This window comes from Pipra filicauda, unplaced genomic scaffold (assembly GCF_003945595.2).
Source record: "Pipra filicauda isolate LSUMZ 115617 unplaced genomic scaffold, ASM394559v2 scaffold412_size1447426_pilon, whole genome shotgun sequence".
Lineage (NCBI taxonomy): Eukaryota > Metazoa > Chordata > Aves > Passeriformes > Pipridae > Pipra > Pipra filicauda.
In genome coordinates this window covers 222,344-247,217 of record NW_024104546.1, presented here as the reverse complement: position 1 = coordinate 247,217, position 24,874 = coordinate 222,344, and the positions used below count along the sequence as shown (strand labels likewise).

The 24,874-nt window shown below is 36.1% G+C and overlaps 1 long non-coding RNA gene across 1 annotated transcript in view; it reads left to right on the top strand.

Annotated features, from left to right (window-relative positions):
* Window positions 1–21,242: 21,242 nt before the first annotated feature.
* Window positions 21,243–24,874, top strand: part of LOC120324075 — a 49,984-nt gene continuing 46,352 nt past the window's right edge. Inside the window, exon 1 of the long non-coding RNA XR_005565077.1 lies at window positions 21,243–21,356. This is a non-coding gene — a long non-coding RNA (uncharacterized LOC120324075). The remainder of the gene's footprint in view (window positions 21,357–24,874) is intronic.

Here is a 24,874-nt window from a genome sequence, read left to right as displayed (position 1 = left end):
GTTTGTAAATTATATTTCTTTCAAAATAAAAAATAAGATGTGTTATTTCTGACAATCCAAGGATATCATGCCCTGGAGCATCCACTAAGAAGGCTTATAAAAAAAGGTGACCTTTGGACACTTCAGACCATAAAGCTATTCATAGCTTAATACTATATCACAGATTCTGCTAAACCCTGAAAAAAGACTAAGGAATTTGTGCACTGTAAAAGATTACAGAAGATGAAGAAAGCACTGGGTTTCCTAATTGACTTACTGTGAGGATCATTTCAAGTAAAACAGCAAGATGACAATTTCAGATAGGCAATCTCATCAAATCCACAAGCAAGAGTCTAGCATACAAAGCATATTCCAAACTCAATTTCATTGGAGGCAATATCTCATGAATATGAAAATACAGAATAAAACTTTCCCCTTGCATAAGTCTTGCTTTTATTAACAATTAAGTAAATTCAGTAAAATGTCCTTTCAGTGGGTCTCTCCAGAGTAAGTATTTGTTAGAATTGTAATTGACATTTTACAGACACATTTTCCTTTTTTTTTTTTTTTTAAATTGGCTGCAACAGTTCACTGCAGTACTGGTCATGGTCTTGAATTACATTATGGAAGGTAATTGGCATAGCATGCCAATATACTCCACTCTATAATCAATTATTTGATGAGTTCAATGCAAAAAGCTTACTAATGACTTTGAATAAAGACAAGTAAACACGGGTATTGTGTATTGTGGTTTTGTTTTTTTTTTTTTAATAGGGTTGAAACTGATAGGAAAAATACAGCTAAGCACAATACAAGTGTGTTTTACAGGACAATTGTCGCACAGTGATATCTCTTTCCCAGCCTGCTTGCTGTGCCTGCGAATTGTTATCTTATACTTGAGGAATCTTGCTGTGGAAGATGCAGAAACATTTTTATTTTTTTTCAGTTTGCTGCTGTCTTCCCTAAAAGAACAGAAAAGATACTTGTATACTGACAGATATGTACAGGAGGAGACAAGAGAAGAGTCAAACATGGACTAATGTGAATGAATTTGTGTTTTTCCTTAAATATTTCCATTTAACCCTATTGGTAGTTTCCTTCTTCAATCACTAAGCAATGGCTTCCTTTATTCCACTGTTATTAGGTACAGAGTGGCCTATTATGCAATGTTATTAAAATATTTCATGGTAAGACAAACTTTGCCAGTTAGTTCTGAGCTTCCTGGAGGAGATCCAGGCTTCAGAAAGTTCCTTTCTGTTATCATCAGTGCCAAAACACAGAGGTGGCACAGGATCAATTTGAGAAATACAGTACTGTGTTTTTTTCTGGAGATAAGTACACATTTTCCATCTGAGTCTCCTCAGAGGTAGTCAGAGTAACCAGTCACCGAAGCCAGCATTGAGGTATTTTCCACTGCAGAAAGGAAAGGGCAAAAGCAAGATAAATGTGATAGAAAGTTTTCAGGAATGTTCTTTTTGATAAAAATTGTTCCTGATGCTTGGATGATTATAGTGTGCTTTCATTTACAAACATGGAAAATATTTTAAGAAGATAAATTTATTAACACTGAATATTTCCTTACAAAAACTGTGACTGTGTCTATATCAGTGGACTGGAACTTGGGGTTCAACTCCTGGACCTGCCAATGGTGTGAAGGAAGTCTATAAAAAGCTGAATTTTGAAGCATCTGTTCTATAATTTGAGGATTTTCAGAATATATAGATAGTGTTTACCATGTCTTCTATGAAGCACAAAAAGTCACAGTATTTTGGAAATTTTGCTACCAAGATATGTTAGAAATTGGAATCAGTTAATATGATAGGGCTATCTGAAGCATAAGTATATCCTGACACAAATTACATTTAAATTCAGTTTTGAAGTACTGAATATGGAACAGCAAAGGCAAAGGGTCTCTCTAAACTTAATATGAGGTAACAAGCAGCTTAAAAGAATGTGTTAATCTTTTAAATCACGAAAAAGTGTTTTCCTTTGATCTTCATTTCATTAACTACCTTTACTTTTTCTATTTTATTTTCTTCCCATCCTCTCTTACTTTTCCTGTTTTTATTTTCACCTGCAATAAGAACACAGAATGAAGAGTTAGGTCTTGACTTGCAAGTCTGCAATATTAATAGGCTTAAAAATCAAGCAGCACAATTATGCCCACTCCTCCTTGAAGTGATCCTACTGTGTAATAAGTCTGGTAGATGATCAGTGGTCAAGACTTGCAAAGAGTGACTTCCTTTTACCCAGAGTATAATAATCCTGCTCCACATGGGACTTTGTAGTTTACTGGAGAGTACACTCCAGTTTCAGTGTTCCCCAGACTTGTTTAGGTTTTTATTTGCAAGGATTCTGAAAAGCTGATCTGGAAAATACCTTACTGGTAATTGTTGCTTTCAGAAAGGAACACGGTTTGTCAGGTCTGATTAAGATCATCACAAACTAGACGAGTCAGAATTAAAAAAACCCAAACAACAAGTTAACACAGTTCAGGCTAAAGTTCTTGACTGTAAAGTAGGAAATTATGCAAGAAATGCACACGAAAAGGAGACTGTATATTTCAATGTCTGAACCAAATGTCTGCCACCTGTCATTCAGAATGTTGCATAATAATTTCCCAGAACCGACTTAGTCTTAGCTGCCATTATTCCAATTGTTGTTCAGGGTTATTAGAGTGCCATTGTGCATTAATTCATGCCTAAGGCATTCCTGTTCCTTTCAGTTTTTATTTCTTCCTTACTAGATTAAACTAATAACTTTTAGTTCTAGTAGATTTACAATCTTTAAAAAAAAAGAAATCTATTGAAATATAGTGTTCACCTGAGCAGAAATGTGCACACAGCATCTGTGACAAGTTTTCTTACACCAAGGTCTTTTTCCTAGCAGGGAATGCTGATGCTCTTGAAATCCTTCTGGCTTCTCTATTTCCAGATAATTTGTCTTAATCCAGAAACCTGTTTGAGGCTTCCTGTAACTGGGAATTCAAATACTACCAAAAAAATTGCTATAAACAATATTCATGCTTTCACTATACAACACATTTTCATTTCTAGAGAGATTTCATGAAGTATAATGATACAATGAGAACTTTACTGCCAGCTCAAGTGCCTCACTTTTATTCATTTGTGATTTGGAGAATTTAAGGCTCTCACATGTTCCTTCTGTCATCATGCAATAGGTAGTTTAACATCATGCAATAGTTTCGTTTAACAGGTATGAATTAGTGGGGTTTTTTTCTATAAACATTTCAGTAGAGAACATAACTAAACAAACAAAACTTCTGCAATAGCGTGATGTCCCCAGTATGTTACAAAACCTGCAGCTCACTAAAGGTTAACATTTTTGCTAAAAGAAAAGAAAAGGAAAAGAATGCAAAACCATTAACCTATTTCTTTCTTTCCTTTCCGATTTGAATAATCCTTTCTAAATCTGCTTCTTGATGCATTGATGCAAAATTCTAAGCTTCTTTTACCTGTTCCGAATGTTTATTCTCTGGATATTTCTGGGGGGGAGTTTTGTGATGCAGAAGTTCCCATTTTTGTAATGACAGTTAGAATGTTGCTGAAACCTGGGATAATAGTATATCAATCCTGTTAATAAAATGCTAGTCCTAGACACTGGCCAGTTAATTGCAGCATTATCTGTAGGAGAGCATATTGTGTTCCTTAGTTCTTCCTTTCCAGTTATACTCTTAAGTGAACTGCTTCACCTGGTCCTGGTTGGCATTTGGATACTTTAACATCCAGACTCATCTCTCAATGTTTCTATAAGAAAATTTCCATGGGTCCTCCCAGATGTTGCTTAAAGTAGGTATATTGAATGTAAGCTGAAGTCTACGCTTATTTGATCAGTCTCTGGAATATATTTCCTATATTAATTAGTAGAAAATGTAATAGGTTGAATCAGAAAAGGTCCTAGACCCTCTCTTTGCTTCTTCACTATGACCCAAGGGATTCTGGCAGTATTGCATGCTCAAATCCAAGGTGTGAGATATGCAACACACTAATTAGAGCACAAAATCTATATTTTCATCACCTTACAGAGTTTTCTGGATGTTGTATATTCACTTTTCCTAGGTTTAGGGCTAACATCTAAGCATACATAACGCTGATGAGTTAAATCTCACTTTTAATTGCCACAGGCATCTAGTGGCTTCCTGTGGGATGCTTAGAAGATGAGACTGGCATTGCAAAAAGCTTTTGCAACCTTAGTAGCTTCAGTATCCAAGATTTGTGGCTATTTTTTAATAAAAGACTGTGTACTAAGTACATCAATCCTAACTCAATGATTAGGAAAGCACAGGTTTCTCCTCTTCCCTGTTATCACAGTTGCCTCTAATTAAACCCACACTATCTGAACCTACTGAGCACTTCCTTGTATCATTTGACCACTGAGACACTTGTGTCTTTTCATTAGTTTTGTAGTCACCTGCTTTCCTGATCTGCTGCTCCCCTTAACCTTTTCCAGTTTAAAGGTAGGCTAAAAGATGTAAGGCTGACTAATTTACGTCCCAATTAAGTTTAGTTTTCTTCAATTCCTGTGGAGTACTGATCCCTCATTAATCTCTCTTTCATCTTGACCTTTATACTTCCCTTATGTGTTGACCCAGAAAAGGGATCTTTGGGCAGAGGTGCTCAGCCCTGTGTGAATTCTGCAATGAGAGGTTGCAAATATTGTTTCACTGGAGCTATAGTGCTAGAACATTGTGGTATGCACAGGTGCTTGCAGAAAAGGCTGAGACACTAAAACAAGAATGGGTATAATATTCTCTTAAGTAAAAGCATTGGTGTGAAGAAAGCTCATCAGGGAGCATAGTAGGAAATGTGCCTTAAGGTGACTTTTTTTTCTTCAGTGGTCATATGTTGTTTTAAAAACTCTTAGAAACTCCATAATTCTGTAACACATTATGAAATCGTGCATCATCTGACATGGAAATAATTCTATATCATATAAATATATATGTGTGTATATACATATATATCTTAATTTTTGTCTGAATAGCATAAAAACGTGGAATTTTTTCTGCTGCGAAATGAAGATTTATGAGCCAACTTGGATCAGGACACTGTTCTGAGAATGTTTATTTTCTTTGACTGAGTGAGATTTTGTGCCAAGGATCAGTAGTTTAGATTTAACATTGAAAGGACCTCTTGAAAGGAGCATAGAATACCTCTTTTTAAACCAGGTATACTCCAGAAACTATCTGTTAAAGTATCTGCTGATGCCTGATATCTTTGCAATATAATTTGGCATCAAATTATTTCTTAAAAATGTTGTAACTATTTTTGAAGAGTCATCCCAAAACTTTGTTCATTTTTTGACAGAACACCAAAATAGCTGGAGAAACTAGACAGTTCCTCAGAGGAAAGGGACATTGTCTCAGAAAATTCAGTTTGCACTCTTACTCAGCTTTTGACAAACAATTGCCAGGTATAATATATGAATTAAAAGCATACCGTGAAAGCATGGTAGCAGTTGTATATGGTGATGACTGAACTATTTTTGATCTGAAATTCACATATTATCTTTTAAACATTTGTCCTAGTGACAAGGAAGAATTCTGTCTGATAGGGAGCATGGGATCATGTTCAGTCAATGCTACTGATTAAATAAGTTTAATTATTTCAAAATTTAATTACTAAGTTGAAAGGCAAAACCTGAGCTAAGAAACTAATGTGTTGTTACACAGAGAACCTTAACCCATCTTATCACAGACATTTTGTAAATGATGCAGTCTTGGAATTAAAAATCATTATGCAGTGAGTTTGGAGTGTTGCAATATGTACATATAATATTGTTTACATTAGTTTCCAGAATCTGACTACTGAATCTAGTTAATGAACACTAAAGAACCACAAAGATGACCAACTAATCTACATAGAGGACAGGTTGCAATGAATGTGATAAGTTTTTCAGTCAGCCTTTTATTTTAAATATAATTTCATAGCTTTGAAACACAAAGCTGTGTTTCAAGTTGTTTGTCTTACTAAAAGTTAAGGAATTAGCACTTCAAATTCATATGGCAGCTTCTACTTGCAAGAAATCAAACAACTTTTTAAGTTTTCATTGTCTTATTAATTTTCAGGCAACAGTAATAAGGCTTGTGGCATCTGGCTTTGTGATCTGAGTCTGGAGTTCAGATTACAAAACTGTACTTTTAGAAGCAGTAGAATCAAATTCTTTCCTAAAGCCTTTATTCATGAAGATTGGAAAAATGATGCTCTCCACTGCCAACAAAAAGGTTGATTACATTTTCCTGGTTAGGTGAAACTGATCTTTACAAAGAATGAAACAATCTAGTTCAGCACATTATCATACAAGCTACAAGGTTAAGAAAGACTTCTTCACTCATATAAGATAATGCACATAAAATTAAATCTTATCATAAGCTAGAACAGTTCACACACCCTGTTATAGTCAGGGAAAGGAATAATAAAGAGTAGTTGTTCTTTATCTGTTTCAAGTAACATCAAGTACTATTTGGGTAGTAATTTCTTGCTTATGCAATCATTCAGCATATTACAAGTGTAGGTGGACCTAGACAGGGTTCTATAATAGTTTCAATAAACTCATTGGAAAATATTTAATTGCTAAATAAATCTGAAAAAAAAATTGCATGATTAGATTAACAATGGATGGGTTAATGGATTAGAATGGATAAGGATGGAATTGAGATGTACTAACGTACTCTTGTAACAACTATTTTTCTTGAGGCCTACATTTTTGTTTAGCACTAAAAAATGCCCCTCTATACATTTGAAGTATCTATGGTATGATTAAGAAAGGTATTTCCAGTTTTACCTGACAAAACCAAATTTCAAAAAGAAGTTCAGTTAGTTCAAAAAAACCCTGTTTTGACTGTAAATCCAACTGCCTTAGAAGTTCTAAACAGGTTGGAGGCTACATTGAGAATAATTTTTGTGAAAAAATTATATTTTTCAGAGTCTCTAGAATCTTGAGATCTTCTTGAGAGACTCAGAATGTTCTGAAATGAATGCCACTCATTCTCTTACATTATCTTGCTACCTGAAAATTAACTTTGTGTTTAAACAATTAAAAATAAATGGGAGTTAATAGAACTGCTTTTCCTGGAGCTATACTAGACTCAAAGTCAGAAGTTAAAGTATAAACACTTCAACCACTTCCATTAATTACTAGTCAGAGGTGCTTTTATTAACCAAAAATCATTGTAGTTCAGCGTCTAGTGAGATAGAAAGTATTATAGAAAATACTGGAGAAAGGGAAAAACAACTATATTCCTTACTTATGTGGCTCTAATACAGCTTAAGTATACTAAAGATATATTTTAATGGTTACCTATGAAATATTTTGGGTGAGGATTGGATTTGCGTTTTCTCTCTATTAGCAGTTTCCACTCATTGTTCACTGATGGTTTCATCTCCCTTTGTTTGGTCATGCTACATGCTAAAAATTCAAATAATCCGAGCTTGTTGAGTATCTTCTCCTTGCAATATCTCACGTGTCTAACACAATTTTCACCAACTCCACTGAGTACTATAGTTTTATATTATTATCAAGCTGTTATTTTTCCATTTTCTCAAAATCTTCTCTATGCAAGTTGCATCATTGCAACAGTGGACTTCTGTGTCCTTGGGACTTGCATGGTTTTGCTTGAGCTTCCAGGTGGAGTTGTCTGGATTTCTTTCATTGGTTGCTATTGAAAGGCTCCTGAGTGAAGTAGAGAGTTAAGATTTTATTTGGTGATCTGATATACCACAGATATTCCTACAACATCCTATAGGTTACTGAGATTATTTCTATGCACAGCTGATGGTCAGAACGGCTTAGATATCTGATGTAATTTCTCTAGATCTATTGACCTGGACTTCAGCACAAAGAATTTAGCTGTTTAAATATTGGTCTGTTGTCAACTCTCCTATATTGCTTCCATGAAGATTTTTAAGTGTCTTCATTTTCTTACAAAAAATAGATATTGTTTCCTTTAATGACAGAAATATATTGATTCAGTAGTAATTTGGATACTCACTAAATATTCTAGAATTTCTAGGTTGCTTTCAGATTCAGTATTTGTAATGACAGTCTCACACAGATGGCTTTATTTTAACAGAAGGATTTCAGCTTCTTACTCCAGTTAGTCATGGAGCTCTGACTATTTTAATACTTTTATTTCTGCTCTATCCTAGTTTTGTTTCTCACCTCACTAATATAATGTGACCTCTAAGACACTGAGAAAGTAAACAACATTGGTTTTACTAGGCACTCAGAAGAGCTACTGCGGTTCTCCTGGCTTTCGTGTCTCCCAACTAAAGACTTTCTGAAGGTGCTAACTGAGTAGACTGCAGATAAGATCCCAAATATAGGCTACCCCAATCATTTTCACATTCCACGTGTTCCTACCCAAAGATGAGGTGCTAGCTTGACTGGACTTACATAAACTTTGTGGCTATATTTGTCGCACAATGATGTTTCTGAGTGTACAAGCAAGATATTTTCCATGTTCTCCCCACTGAAAATACAGATGTTGAACTCTGTAAAGGAGTAATTCACTGGGCTTAGATAAGGTCTTGTGATCACTATACATTACACAGGTCTTGGGACCTAGGCAGCTAGTCATATTTTGCAACCTTGTTCCCAGCATAGAAAAATAACAATGACAACATCAAGGCAAGAGCTTGTCACATTCTTATACAGCTGAAACAGGCAGGAAGAAAAGTGAAGGAAGCAGAGTTATAATTGCTTTGAAGTGCATGCAGGATAAAGAAAGTTTAAAAACATTCTGAGGAATCATAATTCAGCTTTTAGGAAGGCCTTTGAATTAATTCCTTTTTAGCAGAAACCTCCTAAAATCTCAGCAAAGTCTGAACTTCCTGAGTATATGAAAAATAATAAAAAAAGGGACAAACAAACAAAACCCAAGAACCGTTTTCAAAAGCTCCCTAAATTGATTTCAAAAGCTGTTTTGTGAATAAAGACATACCTTATCAAAAAATAAAAACCTTGAAAGACAAAACACAAGTGTATGACTGACTATCATCTGAAGTCAGGGGAAAAAACTGGAGAGATAAAGAAGAAATTATCATTCTGTTTTGTTTTACTGCCTACCAGCCACTGCTAGAGCTCATTTCTTTTGGCTCCTACAAGTGTTTTTTAGACTTCTGTTTACCAGAGTTTTGAAAAAAAGAAAAAAGAGTTTTAGAAGAAAATAATTCGGAATTATTTGAAATCTACTAGATCAAGTGAACTAAAAATGCAAATACTCTTCCATAAAACTGGAAAATTTAATTAGTCGATTAATATTTTCATTAAAAGAATGTTGATGTTGTGTGTCTACCAATGACAGTCTCCATAAGGATGTCAAAGAAAAACATAAACAGTCCCTTGTTTATACTGACACAGATTTCTTGCTTTTCTTTTTATTTATTGAAGAGAAGATGGGAAAAGAACATTCAGGACATGGTTTAAATACTTGATTTCATTAAGCTAAGCAACCAGTAAAAGTAACATTAGTATAGTGCTGAATAAATGTATTAAATGTTCCTTATGTGCACATAAATGCACTACTTGTAAGCTGTGATAACTGTAATTTGACATATTATAGAATCACAGAATGGTTTGGGTTAGAATGGACATTAAAGGTCATCCAGTTCCAGCCCTTCTGCAATGGGCAGGGAATTCTTCCAGTAGAACAGTAAGTAGATTTCCTTGTAGAATGACATAGTGTCTTCACAGTTCTTGTCAAATATAAATGAACCTACTTGGGTTTGATTCACACATATTAAACTTCTCTGCATGATTTTCATTATTAATTGCCATGCATAGTCCTTCAGATTTTTATGTCTTCTTCCTACATCATACTTTTTCTGTCAGAAATCTATGTGTGTAATGTGTACATTTATTATAGCTAGAGGCAGAAAATATATCAGGCAGGAATGGAAAAATACTGAATTGTGTGATCTGTTAGTTGGTATGCCTATCCAGCCTTTCATGCTCTATACATCTTCATTCAGGTTTTTACAAAACCATGTAGTCATAAACTGCCCCTCGTATCTTGCTGGCAGGGGTCCTACTATCTCACTGTTGGAGGCCACATATCCTCATTTCTAATGGACCAAAGTGACCTACAACAGTATTCCCTCAGATAGCTGCCTGAAAAGTGGCACACCTGCTCTGCTGGAGAGCTGCCAGTAAACAGATGCAGTGCTATGCATGTCAGTGATGCTGAACAGGGTCATAGGAGAACATATAGTCTGTTCTCCCAAGTCAAACAGGTGTTGTATACAAGTTCAGCCACCATCATTAGCGGAAGCGAACTTGTGTTTTACTGGCATAAATGTCATGACTTTTATTATCATTGTTCAAGACAGGCCCTGTTCTTGATTTGTTATGATGGCTGAGAGTTTACCCAATGCTTGCTGGCAGTCAGCCCATCTCTGCAATTCTGAGAGAGATGTGGGTGTGCAAGAAATACAATATTAGTCCAGAAATAAGTAACTTAATAACAAGCCTGAAATCTACAAGATTGATTTTAAGCACAAGTCCCATTGAATCAGAGGTTGTTTAACTGAAATAAACCATCGTTTTACAACAAAAAAATGACATAAGAGGACAAAACTTAATTTTTGGGCTTTCCACTATAAGAAAGACATTAATGTGCTGAAGCATGCCCAAGGAAGGACAATGAAGCTGGGGAAGGGTCTGGAGCACAAGTCTGATGAGAAGCAGCTGAGGAAACTGAGGGTGTTTAGCCTGGAGAATAAGAGGTTCAGGGGAGACCTTATCTCTCTCTACAACTACCTGAAAGGGGGTTGTAGTCAGGTGGGGGTTGATCTCCCAGGTAGCAAGTAACAGGATGAGAGGAAATGGCCTCAAGTTGTGCCAGAGGAGGTTTAGCTTAGATATTAGGAAAAAATCCCCATTGACAGGGTGGTCAGGCATTAGAACAGGCTACACAGGGAAGTGTTTGAGTCACCACCACTTGAAGTCTTCAAAAGGCATGTGGATGTGTCACTTGGGGATACGGTTTAGTGGTGAACACAGTGGTGTTGGGTTAATGGTTGACTTGATAATCTTAGAGGTCTTTTCCAACCTTAACAATTCAATGATTCTAAAACCTCAGCTCTGAAGCCAAGCTTTCAGAATGTTTCTCACACAGCCCACTGGATACGCTCAGTAGGTACTGTCCTTTGTATAACACGTACATCCAGGACAGCCATGGGTGACTCAAGCTTATTTCTTTCCTGGCCTCCCAGACTCTGCATCTCAAGATTTCTGATATTGGGAAAGAAAAGAGATGAAATGTGCAATTCAGGTGGCTGACCATATGGATGATGTGACATATGCACATCAGAGCATTATATACAGCTGTTTGCACAGGCTCTGTAGCAGATGACTGCTGCACTCCAGGCACAGCACTGAATTGGTGATGGGCTGCATTGGATGACATGAAAAAAAGTGCCAGGAATAACTTTGCTCAATAAATATGTCTTCCATGGTGTGACTCAGTGAAACCCTCTCTGAAAATATCTACATATTCCTCATGGGCAAAGCCTCCTCCATCCATTCCCTTATCCCTCTGTTACTGACAGCTGATCTGTGTCTTGCCTGGAGATCTGAGGAAGACACAGTACATGGGTCTTTAGAGGTCATGCATGGTGCAGACAGGTGGAGCATGGCACCAGGTGCTAAAGGAATAATTACTCGGAAATGGGAATTTGGAAAGGAAAAAATGTGATTTGGAGTTGAATGGAAGTGGGGACCCCTAAAGATGCCTTTGAGATAAGAGTAGTAATGTAAAAAGGGTGCTTCAGTATTGATAGTCCTCCCCCGTAGAGCAGGACAGAGGTGGTCATTAATATCAGAGCAACTTGGGCTATGCAAATAGGACTGAAGAAGGTTTAATTTCAATGTCTTTTTATCTTTTTACAGTGGTACAAACCACAAACCACTTATTTCTCAGACAGAAATACTATGATAGTTGAGAATGGCAGCCTGACCTCAGAATACAAAAGATGCACTATGTTACCCTGATTAATCATGAAAAGAAAAAAGAAATTTGGATTCTGTCTTCCTAAAAAAAAAAAAATCATGTTTAACAAGTCTATAAAATACTCTCATTTACAATTCCTCACTCCTAAGAGCTTCTCTAACAACTTCAAGTGCTCAGAAGTTACCATCTTACCAATGTAAGAGTATGCATTAAAAACATTAAGAGATAACTATAGATTAATTTTGAACATATGATTTTAAAGTTTTGACCCGTGTGATAAGTGATTAGTAAGGCTTTTTAAATTTCCTTATCAAATATAAAAATGGATATGCAACTTAAAGTCATGACATTTCATTCAGTGTATCAGGTTGGAAACTCTCTGAATTAAGGAAATGTGATTTAATACTAATTAGAGCAAATAGAAAAATGAAGAGGAACACAAAGAGCTTCTCAATAGATGGAAGAAAAAATACTCTTTGAGAAGAATAATGTAACAGTCAGAAAGGAATTAATGAATAGGACAGGTACATGCATGCCTAGAAATAGCTGTTAATACCACAGAATTATGCACTACTCAGTCATTAACATCACATTGCACCTGGTAGTTTAACAGGCAGATTTTAGTTCGTGAAAAGAAATTAAGGGCTCAATTATGGATCTGAGCCATGCTGAGAAGGGAGAAAGATAAATATTCTTTCATGGTGTGCTGCAAATCCATATGCCTGTGGAAGGTACAAAATAGAGGTCTCTTGTTACACCTGCAACACATAAAGCACACTAATAGACCAGCCCCTTCATGGAAAAATATCTTCTCCAGAGAAACTCATTAAACCTCATTCTGAGTGCAAGGAAACAACCTTAGATATAAGGGAAGTTGGTTTTACCCTCTTCTGATGACTGTTCAGGGAAAATATTGCTCTACAAGAAGTAATGGTAGTTCCTGAGGAAGTTTCAGTTTAAATTATGTGCGATTAGGAGCTGAAGATTCAGGTGGGCATCCCTGGAGCCCTGTAGGAGGGAGATTTATGTCTGGTTTTAGTCTAATGGTGTCTAAGCTGGACATTTGGAGGAACTGTTTTATCTGAAATGACTGTTTTCAAAACAGGTAGCCTTGGTGATTTTCTGGGACCACATAATTCTGTTATCTTCAAGTGAATCTTCTTAGGCTGGTCACACTGAAAATGTGTCTCTGATTACAGTGACCAGACCACACTGTATGTTCTGTATCTGAGCTTTGCCCTGATTCATCTAGATAAGGTTTTCAGAGCTCCGCCCTGGAAGTTGCAAGCAATTCCTGTCACACCTTTAACTTCCTTCGTTCTTGCATTATAGGATGTATTTGTCTGATCCAATGATGATTCACGCTGCTCTTGTTCTTGGCATAGGCAAGACATTTCCTCTTATGGATCCTGTCCCTTCTCAGTAAATTTTTCATGAGTACTTTTTTACCTCTGTATCACTCATCCACATATCAACTTCTACTGCTAACAAACTTTTTTCTATTTACTTCTTATAAATCTTTGCATTCATACTATCATCTCAATTCAATAATTAGATTTTTTTCATTAAGTAATTACAGATATTATGTAAGCAATGAAGACCTACATAAGAAATTTAATGTTATCTTTGTAATTTTTTTCGTCCTACTATCTATTACTCACATTTACACCTTTGTGAAATTTGCCTTTTTGAAATACTGAGAAAACATATATTGATATTTTTGTAGGTAGTAAAAGCAATTGTATCATGATCTCATACAATCACATAATTATTATTATCACAATGACTTGGTTTTGTATCTTGGAAATGCATCTTTAATAAGTAAAATGCTTTTAAGATATCAAATCTTTCTATTTGTATGTTATTATCTGGTTTGTACTTTCTTTTCAAGCAAGTCAGAGATGTTTTAGTAGTGATGACATAGGACTTCAAAATACATTTTTCATTTAATGCGTTGGAAAGAGTCTATCCTGTTGCTATTTTCTTATGACTGATCTATATTAGTCACCTGTGCTGAAACACATCGGTCAGAAAATCAATCCCTAAATATTTTAAGATCTAGCTTCTGAAATGTCAGTAACTCAGAAAACAAGCGATGACATTTTTTTAGGTGTAGCACAGCCTCCCTGTTTCCAAAATAGGAAATGTTCATAATGTAGCAGTATTATGAGAGAACCTTTTGAATTATGGCTGATACCTAAACCTAATTGTTTCATTTCCTGATGTATAAATGATATGGCAATCCTCGGGCTAATCCAAAACAGTGACATCCATATTTATTCCAGAATTATAAATGTGATAACATTTCTTTGGTTAGAAATCAAATTTTGTGATATATAAACCCTTTTCCGTTATCAAGCCCCCTATAGTCTTAGTTCTAGCTTCACACTGATTTTCAGTCGTACTTCAAAATATAATTTCTGAATGAGTGCCTTTTCCATGGTAGAAAACCTGGCACACAAGCTTTATCCTGACAAATATTCAGGATCGCGCTAAATCTGAAATATCCACATTCATTTTGTTGCCAATAAAGATTTATATCTGGAACTCCTAAATGTATGTTGTGCTATGTGTCAAGAGAGAGATGTTATTCTTGTTTCTTCTGTTTTCTGGGAAAAGCTTATTTGTACATTTTGTTTCAGAGGAAGATTCAGGATGATGAATACAGATTGGAAATAAACTGGTTTCTTTTTATTTTTCAGAGAAAGACACAGAAGTCACAGCAGTGGCCACATTTTAGCTGAAGGTTTGCCTCAGCAGTTTCTATCGGCGAGCTTATATAGTCCTCTGGTTGTTCTGATGACTTATTGCCCATGTACACTGCCTCCAAAATGAAAAGCATGATGATTTTAGAAGTATTCAAGTTCTTCCATATGAGAAGGTGTGTCTGTACAAGATCTAAGACGGTGCTAGCTCAGGCTACCCTTCAGCAGTGTAGCCATTCCATATGGTGTTATATTCAGGCAAAATATAATGAAAATGCCTTTAGTTTTGGAGCTTGAACAGCATTGCACTGCAAGAGAAAACATACCCTACATGACCCCATATATCATTCACAGAATGCAGTCACCTAATGCAGCCTACTGCTTGCATTGGGCAAAAAACTACCTAAAAATCTGCACAGCATATTTGAGAGGTTAAGGTAGCTTTTCTCTTCTATGGGTCTTGCTTCAAGCTGTCTTCAGAGTGACAGGTGAAACTGTCAGAAATATAATTGAGATGGGTGGGAAACTGGAGAAAGTAGGGTGTTTTTCTCTCAAAGACTTCAAGATACAGTCTTAGACATCAGACTACCCTGCAGGGATCAAAATTTACAAGTTCTTACTGAGGAAAGAAAAATCTTTTTGAGAATCTGACTATCAAATATTCAATAGATATATAATTTAAAAGATCCAGTAAAGTTTTCAAATTCTAACAACAAATATCTAAATCTTGCAAAAAGACTTTGGTTACTGAGAAATTCAGTCCTAGCTAGTAATGCTTCTGATAATGGTCCTATTTTCTAGATTATTTTTAATAAATTATTGTAAATATGATGCAAAAGCTTTTGTAGGAATTCATAGTCTACAGAAGATGGAACCTGATTTTAAATCCAAGTATTAGAAAATGTCTAAAAGGGTTAGAGACAGTGACTTCAATGACTGCATGCCATTCATTGACAATGAACAGTGACCATTAATGCAATTAACTTCTTGAGAGGACATCTTATTTCTCAATGCTAAAAGAATAATTTATGTTGAACTCCCGTTCCCAAGCTTTTCTTCTTTGAGCTAAACTTGTTTTCTGGTTTTCTTCTCTAGGAAATGGAAAGAGAAGCTTCATCCCATTTATTTTTTCCTAAAATAATGTTCTATTAGATGCATTTTCCCCTACAGGATATGGATTTTTCTTCTTTTACTGTAACAGGTGCATAAAAGAAAGACTTTTGTCTTCAATGGTTAAAACAGCTGCATACAAAACATCTTTTTGGGCTTTGTGGAGGAAGATGAGGTGCCTACCAGAGACTTCTGCTGCATTGTGGGTTGCATCATTCACCTTTTAGTGTTTAAGTTATTTAGTGATTCTAGGTTTAAAAGGCAAAAATGATTCTCAAAAAACAGTACTGTACTAGAAAAAATTGTGTTTGATCTGCCTGCACATCTTTTTGTGAACATGAAATTATTTACCCTATGTCACCTTTGCCACTTGCTTAAAGGTAACTGAATCTCTGCCATGAAAGCATAAGGCAATTATTCATAGTTACAGCATCCCTAAGCTACTGAAGCATAAAAATAATTACAAACACACATGATTTGGTTGTTCCAGTCCTGGTCCACATGTCTTGAATGGGAAAATCAGTCACAGTATGAATAAATCTTCCACTGACATGAACAGCAAACCTATGACGGAGATGATGAAAGACTTTTGAAGACCTGTTTTGACTAGAGCAATTTTATTTTCTGAACTTCATTTGAGCCAAAATTAAGTCGACGTATATGCTCTATCTTCATTTGACAGATGCACTAATTCATTGTTTGGCAAGGGATCTTATTCCCTGTTTAAAGATGTTGTGCCCATGACAGAATTAAAGGAGCGTAATGTAGTGCATTGAGTAGCATGAAGCACAGAGGAGGCACAGGAAGCAGGCAGTTTTTGTTTCTGGTCTGACCAGCTTCTCCAAACAGGCATAACTCAGCAGGGATGCATACATATGAAGAAATTTTCAATATTTGCGGAGATCTCACTTTTGATGTTGATCTAAGAAAAAAATAGCTATTAATTCAAAATTTCCTTTTTACAGGGATCCGCAACCTTTTTGTCCTATGGCATCATCCATGTCTATTGGATTGGCATTTGCAGACATTATATGCAACTGGTGAAATGATTGATCATTCCTATTCTTTGGTATCTGCCACAGTCTGCCAAATCAGTCATACCTTAAAAAAATCCAAGATCAGATGACCATGTCCCAAGGCTGATATTACTATTTAATTCTAGCTATGACCTTGTGTCAAACCCAGAATACTGAAAAAGATGTTTTCCTATCTAATTAGATCTCTTATCTCTTATCTTAACATCTGTTTGGGAACAAGCTTTTGAACAAGCTACTGGAAGTTACTATTAAGTGTGGGTGAAGCTCAGATCCTTTCTGTTACCCACCTAGAAATGCACTCTAGCCCTCGTTAAGTGCATGGTAATTCAATTCCTTCGTGAATAGAGACAAGTTATTTCAGAGTTGCTGAGAAGTATTTGAACACTGGAATTTACCAGGGGAACCAATGTGATGAAAACTTTTAGCTTAGTTGATAGTAAGTTAACTCAGCTAACTATTTCTGGAACAATAAAAAAAAAAAAAATAGTCTTCTCTTCGGTTCAGCTACTTACTTCTGGGAAGTTACTCTTCATGTTTCTGCTCTGACTCTTGCTGTCTTGTAGGATCAGTACTATCTTGGTCTCTTCACCTTTGTTCTTACTGACACTTCATCAGGGTATACAATTCCAATTGTTCATGCACACAAAAAGGAAATTAGATTCAAACAGATATAAAGATAGTTTTTAGGGGTTATTATTTCTTTTCCCCCTCATAATCTGTTTACACTGGAACATCAAATAGATACTTTTTGTTTTTATCTGTCCACTTTCTCCATGGATGTGCCATTCAGCCAGCAGATGGAAGCCCCTGATTTCAATTCCCTAAACAAAACTTTACCCACAAAGCTAAAGTAAGATTAATTTTTTCCAGATACTCCCCTTTACTGGAAATTTTGTCAACAAAATAATCACTTTTTTCCTTTAGTCCAAGTTACTTTCTCTGCTTTAAACCTGCCTAACTTAACAGTAAGAAAATAAGTAAAGAACAGACCAATTCTTTCTAATTCCTTCCCAATTCCCATTACGTTTCTTCCATTTCTAGAGAAAAGAGACAAGAACAAAATGCTGTGCTACTTCTCCATAAACAATATGTTCTAACAAACCAATGCCTTTTTGCTTAATCCCAGAATATGCTAAGCATTTCCAAGAGTCACACTGTGTGCCTGAGAGTATCGTCCAAAGGCTTCTTGAACTCCATCAGGCTCGGTGCTGTGACCACTTCCCTGAGGAACCTGTTCCAAGGCCCAACCACCCTCGAGGCACAGCTTCAAGCCATTCCCTTGGGTCACCAGAGAGAAGAGATCAGTGCCTGCCCCTCTTCTTCTCCTCACAAACAAGTTGTAACTGCAGTGGGGTCTACCCTCAGTCTCCTCTTCCCAGGATGAACAGACCAAGTGACCTCAGACGCTCCTCATAAGGCTTCCCCTCAAGGCCCTTCACCATCTTTGTTTCCCTCCTTTGGTTACTCTCTAATAACTGAATATCTTTTTTATATTGTTGTGCAAAAAACTGCCACAATAGTTCAAGATGAGGCCATACCTTTGCAGAGCAGAGCAGGACAATCCTCACCCTCCACCAGCTGGTGATGCTTTGCCTGATACCCCCCAGGACACAGTTGGCCCTCCTGGCTGCCAGGGCACTGCTGACTCATATTCAACTTGACATTGACCAGGACCCCCAGGTCCCTTTCCATGGCACTATCTTCCAGCATCTCATTCCTCAGTCTGTACACACAGCCAGGGTTGCCCCAGTGCAGGTGCAGGATCCAGCACTCTCCCTTGTTGAACTTGATATGGTTGGTGATTGCCCATCTCTCTAACTTTTCAAGGTCTCTCTGCAGGGCTTTCCTGCCTTTAAGGGACTCAACAGCTCCTCTCAGTTTTGTGTCATCTACAAACTTGCTTAGTATCCCTTCCAGTCCTGTGTCCAAGTCATTTATGAAGATGTCGAAGAGCACTGGCCTAAGATGGAGCCCTGTGGAACCTCAGTATTGATGGGTTGCCAGTCTGATATTACCGCTTTCACCATTACCCTCCGTGCTCAACCCATGAGCCAATTGCTCACCCACCACATGATGTTTATCCAGCTGTGTGCTGGACATTTTGTCCAGCAGGATCCTGTGAGAGACAGTATCAAAAGCTTTACTGAAATCCCAAAAGATGACATCAACTGGCTTCCCTTGATCGTCTGGGTGGGTTACCTTGTCATAAAGGGAAATCAAGTTTGATAAGCAGGACTTTCCTCTCATGAAGCTGTGCTGGCTGTGACCCATGACTGCGTTGTCTTTCAGGTGTTTTTCAATATCTCCCAGAATAATCTTCTCCATAACTTTAATAGGCACTGAAATGAGACTAATAGGCCTTTAGTTTCGGGGGTCCTTCTTCTTGCCCTTCTTGCAAATCGGGACAACACTCACCAGCTTCCAGCCAGCTGAGACCTCTCTGTATTTTTTTTCCAATGTCTCATTCTTAGTGAGGATAATATCCATTCTAGGATGTTATTCCTTATCCATCCCTTTATAGAATATTTTTTGCATTATTTTACTGTTTCTTGAGTTTTCACATCTCCAAACATTAATAATCCATTATGGAAGAAACTAAAAATTCTCTCTGAAGTCTGTGTCCTTTTTTATGCTTTGTTAGACTTCACTATGCAAATCTTTTTTTTTATTCAAATATATTTCAGCTATGAAAGAAACTTAATAGCATTTCTGCTATGGAATATGTGGTTATTGCCATATCCCAGCTGGTATTCTAATCAAAGTCTTTATCTATGAGAATTTGCTACCGCAAATATACTTCAGTCAACATCTGTATGTAAAAACATTTGACATTCTTGTTTCATAGTCTTGACTCTTTGTACTGCAGTACATTCACTGTAAGGCTGCTGGCTTTTCTGTCCATCTTTGCTTCATCTCTCTTGTTATTATCACTTGCTTTCTACTTCAAGCTTTCATCCTAGGCACCACAGTGAATTGGGAAAAGCACCCTGCAAAACAGCTCCACCACTGTAGCCAGGAATAAATAGTGCTCAGAAGACCAGTTAAGCAGCCAAAGAAGTCTTGACCGTTGCTTTTTATGCTATTTACGAATTGTCCCTCATGTTCTGCTCCTGATCGGATATCTATTTGCTGGTTTTGTATGCTGAATGTCAGGCCTTGGTGTCAAGGACCACTTTTGATTATGTGCAGAAGAGGGTATGAGTGAGATGATGTGCTGCAAGTCAGCACCTTGATGGGAGTGTGGGTAGCAGAGCCTTAGCTCCTCTTGTTAGGAAAGCTGTTGATTTACACAGTCAGATCCCACACTGCTGGCTCTGGAAACAGTCCAGCCTCAAGTGTTTGTTTTGTTTAAAGACGAAATCTAAAGCTGAGCTCAGTGGAGCTAAAAAGTATTTTATTACCCCATTTATTGCCTTTAAAAGACCAGGGCAGAAGCATAAGTACCATTTCTGTGCTCTTTTCACAAGGAAAAAGAAAAGCTCATTTGTTCTGAAAAATGGAACTCTGATGTTTTGTCTTTGTTTCTGGCAAGCTTTCAGCCTACCAGAATAGGATGCTTTCCATCAGGAGCTGCCAGTTCACAGGCTCTGATAGGGGTTCTCTCTTAGGTTTATTGACTGGGAGAGCTATGTGCATTGTTTTCTGTAAAATATAAAAAAATGCTATATCCCTGGATGTGTGTAGGAAGATGAATCCCAATCTAAATTTCACAATTCTCTTGGTCTTAAGAGCTTGTGCAGCTGGTCTGTTAATGTACCCACTTAATAACATATATTACAGTAGTTAAAGTTTTTTTAGCAGAACTTATCGTCTATGAACAAATATAAGACTCATCTACATAGTGTAGATGATACACACATTATAACAGAAAACTTATTCACTGCTAGACTGTTACGTTAAACAATGAGAAGCTAGTAATTTTTTTCCAATAGCTGGTTTGTTGGCATTTTTTTCCAATGTAAGTTGGAGGTTTGGTAAGTTTGAAGGATCAAAGAAATCTAAGTGTGCGATAAAACATTGCCTTTTATCACCTGCTGTTTCAAGGCTCGTAAATATGACAATGAAATCAAGCAAAGTTAATACATTAAAAAAAAGAATTATGGATATAGAGAAGAGAAAAATTAAAAAAATATTATCTTTACTCATTTAATCTAAGTTTTAGATCAAATATTATCTTATTATGTTTATCAGTATTTCCTCCAGCATTTCCTTTCATGAATTCATGGAATTTATCAGAATCTCTCTCTTGATTTTTTTCTTTTCAGAAAAATGAAGAGACCGCATAGCTGAGAGGGATAAAAAACTATTGAAGGAACAACTTGCAAGCATTTAGCATTCGTTGTAAGATGCAGGTAAATGTATTCCACACTGCTGTTTTCATCCTCTGACAGGAGGAATTCTGTGACAGCAAAGACTGGTTCTGGAAGAAGCTTCATGGATGCTCTGTAATTTGCAAACCACCATAACTGACTGGAGTATGTGCTATGGCAGCAGTCATCTTTCAGCATTCATATGTGACTGTCAGGAAGACCTCTAGGATGTGATCTGAGGAAGGTAATGTTTTCATGTCATATTTGGAAGAAATTGTTGTCTTTAAGGCTTCCTCCCCACTGCACTTCTGGGAAAAAGATTGTGGTGGACTCAGCTTGGTTAAAGTAATTTCTTCCCTTGATTCAGACCAGGGGTTTGAACCAGGGTTTCCTGTGCTCCCAGGAACAGCCAAGAGACAAGGAATCACTTTTATTAATATCAATCCCTACTCCCCTAAAAATATATTAATGTTAAAATTGCATTGAACCTTCAAAATTCAAATGCTCTGTGTTCCTAATGCCAATATTTTTTTTAAATTCCACCCTCTTTTTAATTTTTATTTGCTCAGTTTTCCTACTCAGTTTCTTACTGTATTTAATACTGTTTTAAATATCCCCTGTCTTGCCACTACTGCTCTGCAGGATCCTGCTGTGCAAATTGGTGCTTTAAGTGGAGGCACTTCATATAAGCGACTAACAACCACTCCTGGGGAGATACTTAGAGGAACAATTGCACTAAACTGTGCCTCTTGCTTTGAAGAAAAATTAGATAGAAGAGAAAGAACTCAAGCTAACAGGAGATTATAATTCAAGTTTGATGTAAAGTATGAAACTATGTAAAGCCTTCAAGACCTGTAAAACTGCAAGAGGCTTTTCACAGTTAAAGGGAAAGATTAAATCGCTACTTGGGAACCAGGACTCAAAGTCAGTGAAGCCCCGCAGTGTTATTAAAATTTTGCAGCTTCTAAGATGTCTGCCTTGTCATCATTAAAGCTATTCTGTACCAAAGAATTATTATCCTGGTCTATTTTACTTGGAGTGGCCCTTAAAGTCAACTTATTTTTTATATTTTTATGCCTTTATCCCTCAGGATAGACAACAAAACTGTTATATAATTCATGATTATTCACAGTTGCCTCGGATATTTTTGACAAAACTATTTTTCCTTGGCAAAGATCAGTTTGACACACTTCAGATTGAAATTTTTTTCAGAATGATTTTGAATTTAATTTCCATTAAGACCAGATTCCTAGGAACAATTTATTTCTTATGGTCAAAATAAGGAAGTATTATGCAGGTCAGTAAATGGGATCATTACCTGAAATGATAACCAATTGATGATCAAATCCATAATCTGAAATAAATACTGAGTTAATTGTTACTTAGTGATAAGCCAGTGCCTGGATTTGTTTTTTTTGTGGTTTTGTCTTTTTTTTTTTCTCTGAATATTCTTAAATTTTCCTTGCTGTGGAATTAGATAGCATTCCATGCATATAGCTCAAAATAAGAGTACTCTGTTAATCAAATTCCATTCTCTCATTTTATCTAGTGATTTTTAAGTGGAAAATGCACACACTATCCCCACAGCAGAAGCACATGTATGGACAGGCTGCTGGAGGTGATAACTATTGCTGGGCTAAAGGAAGATCTCCTTTATTCTCAGATGCTCTTAAGTACTCCATCCCCTTTTTCCCTTCTAACTTGGCATTTTGGACCCTTAGTAGAAGGAAATGCAGACTTCAGAGCCTCAGATATTTCCTTAAGATAGGCAGAGTGGGGCCATTGTTTTCTTTAGTTTTTATAGATACAAGGATTGCTATTTCTTCTTAACTATTTGAATTCGCGTACATTAAAGTCCAAGTGTAATGCTATTGAACTGTCAAGTTATTATCCTTGAGGTTAATTCGCTTATCTAATTAAACCCATCCACTTAGGATGAAAATGAGTTTTATCTCCTCTGAAGTAAAATCTTGGTTCCATTGAAATCTGTGGAAGAAGCTTTTACAGACTTCAGCAGAGCAATGGTTTCACATATAATTAGAAAGTGCTATTTTAAAGCTATATATTAAGGGTTGGGGGGGGCGGAGGGTGGTGCAGAAATGTAGGAAATTTCTCTGAAAAGAATAACTATCCAGTAGCCAAATCAGCAAACTGGAAAAATATGGGGTTTTTTCCTTGACAATTTTATATTTTAATATTAATATTATAAATTATAAATACTATAATATAACATGAAAATAAATTTGTTTTTTACAGTAGATTTTTCAAAGCAATGGAACAAATATTTTTTCCCTGCAGCTTTGTGTGCCAACTAATCATCAATTGACAATCTGTTTGCAATGTTTTATGCCAATATGAATATTTAGTTCATATCATTTTTCTATTTCATTCCTAGCATAAAAAAATGGAAAAATACAGTAATAAAAAAACATATTAAGGGACAAAAGAGAGCTTCATACTAATTATGAGCAACTTCTTAGCAATATAGCAAAGAGTCTCTGATTTATGTGGCTGAAGGAAAGGAACAATTTCAATATTTCTCATAGTATTATGAGGATGATAAATGACCTGTTTTACTGTTGCAATTTTAGTAATTGCACAGAGCTGGAGTAAAATCTGTTCCTCTGAATCACTCTGGAGATAAAGGCATGAATAGCTGTAGCCATTTTGACATCACAGAAGAAATGCTGTTTTACCCTTTCTTTATAAACAGGAACCCAACCTTATTTTTGTTCAGACACTCATTTTCTATCTAAACTAACCCAAGATTCTACACAGCTTTCAAAATTAATATCTGTGTAGCACAGAGCAGGCAGACCATAATCCATAAGGAAAGTAGCTAGTTTACATATTTTTACTTTATTTTTCTGACAAAGAATAACAGTATTTCATTATATTTTGGAGGTTGCCTTTCAAAGGAGGGGAAGCAGGATTTATTTAAGGCATATTTTTTTTATGCTGAATTGCTGTTTATTTTAAGGATTTGTTATCATGAAGTTGAAAAATAGAATAAAAATATGCTCTCCATTCTTTATAATATAAATGAATTTGTTAGAAGAGAAATTTAGGGAAAAAGTCCAATGGCATTAAAAATAAAGTCATATTAAAATTTACAAGTTATTTTCTAGTTTTTGACTTGCATAAATGAAAATCAGATGAAAAAAAAGTTCAACTGGAGAAAAACAAAGCAAATAATCATGCCACCAATGATTCGTGATACTGACACTAAAAAAAATATTTTCAAGGAAGAAACTTAGACAATATTTCAAGTTTTGTTGCATATTATGTTAAGATTAAAATCTTTGATTTCAGAAGAATGATGAAATAAATCATGTTCTAAAGAAGACAATGCAAGTAAAAATAGTCACTAAAAATAATTCTTCTGAAGTTTCATCTCAAAAATTGATTTGAGAAAAGTGAATAAAACTCCAGTCAAACTTGAATATGACTCCCTTTTAAGTTCTAAAATATTTATCTTAGATTGTTTCAAAGTACTACCAATTAAAAAAAAAAAAGCTCTAAAATGAGAGTATCAGAACACAGGTGACTTTCTGAACATTGAGGACAAAGGCTGTCTTAGCATTATTGATTGCAGGATGGGATGTGCTCCAAGCCAGCTCCATCAGCTGGCTACTGTACTGGTAATGTGTGTGCAATGTATGCAGTTTTTAAATATTTATTGCATTTGGAGGATGCTGGGCAAGTTGCCGATAGTCCATAATCTGTGAAAATATGGACACGTGATTTTCCTTTGAGGTGGGT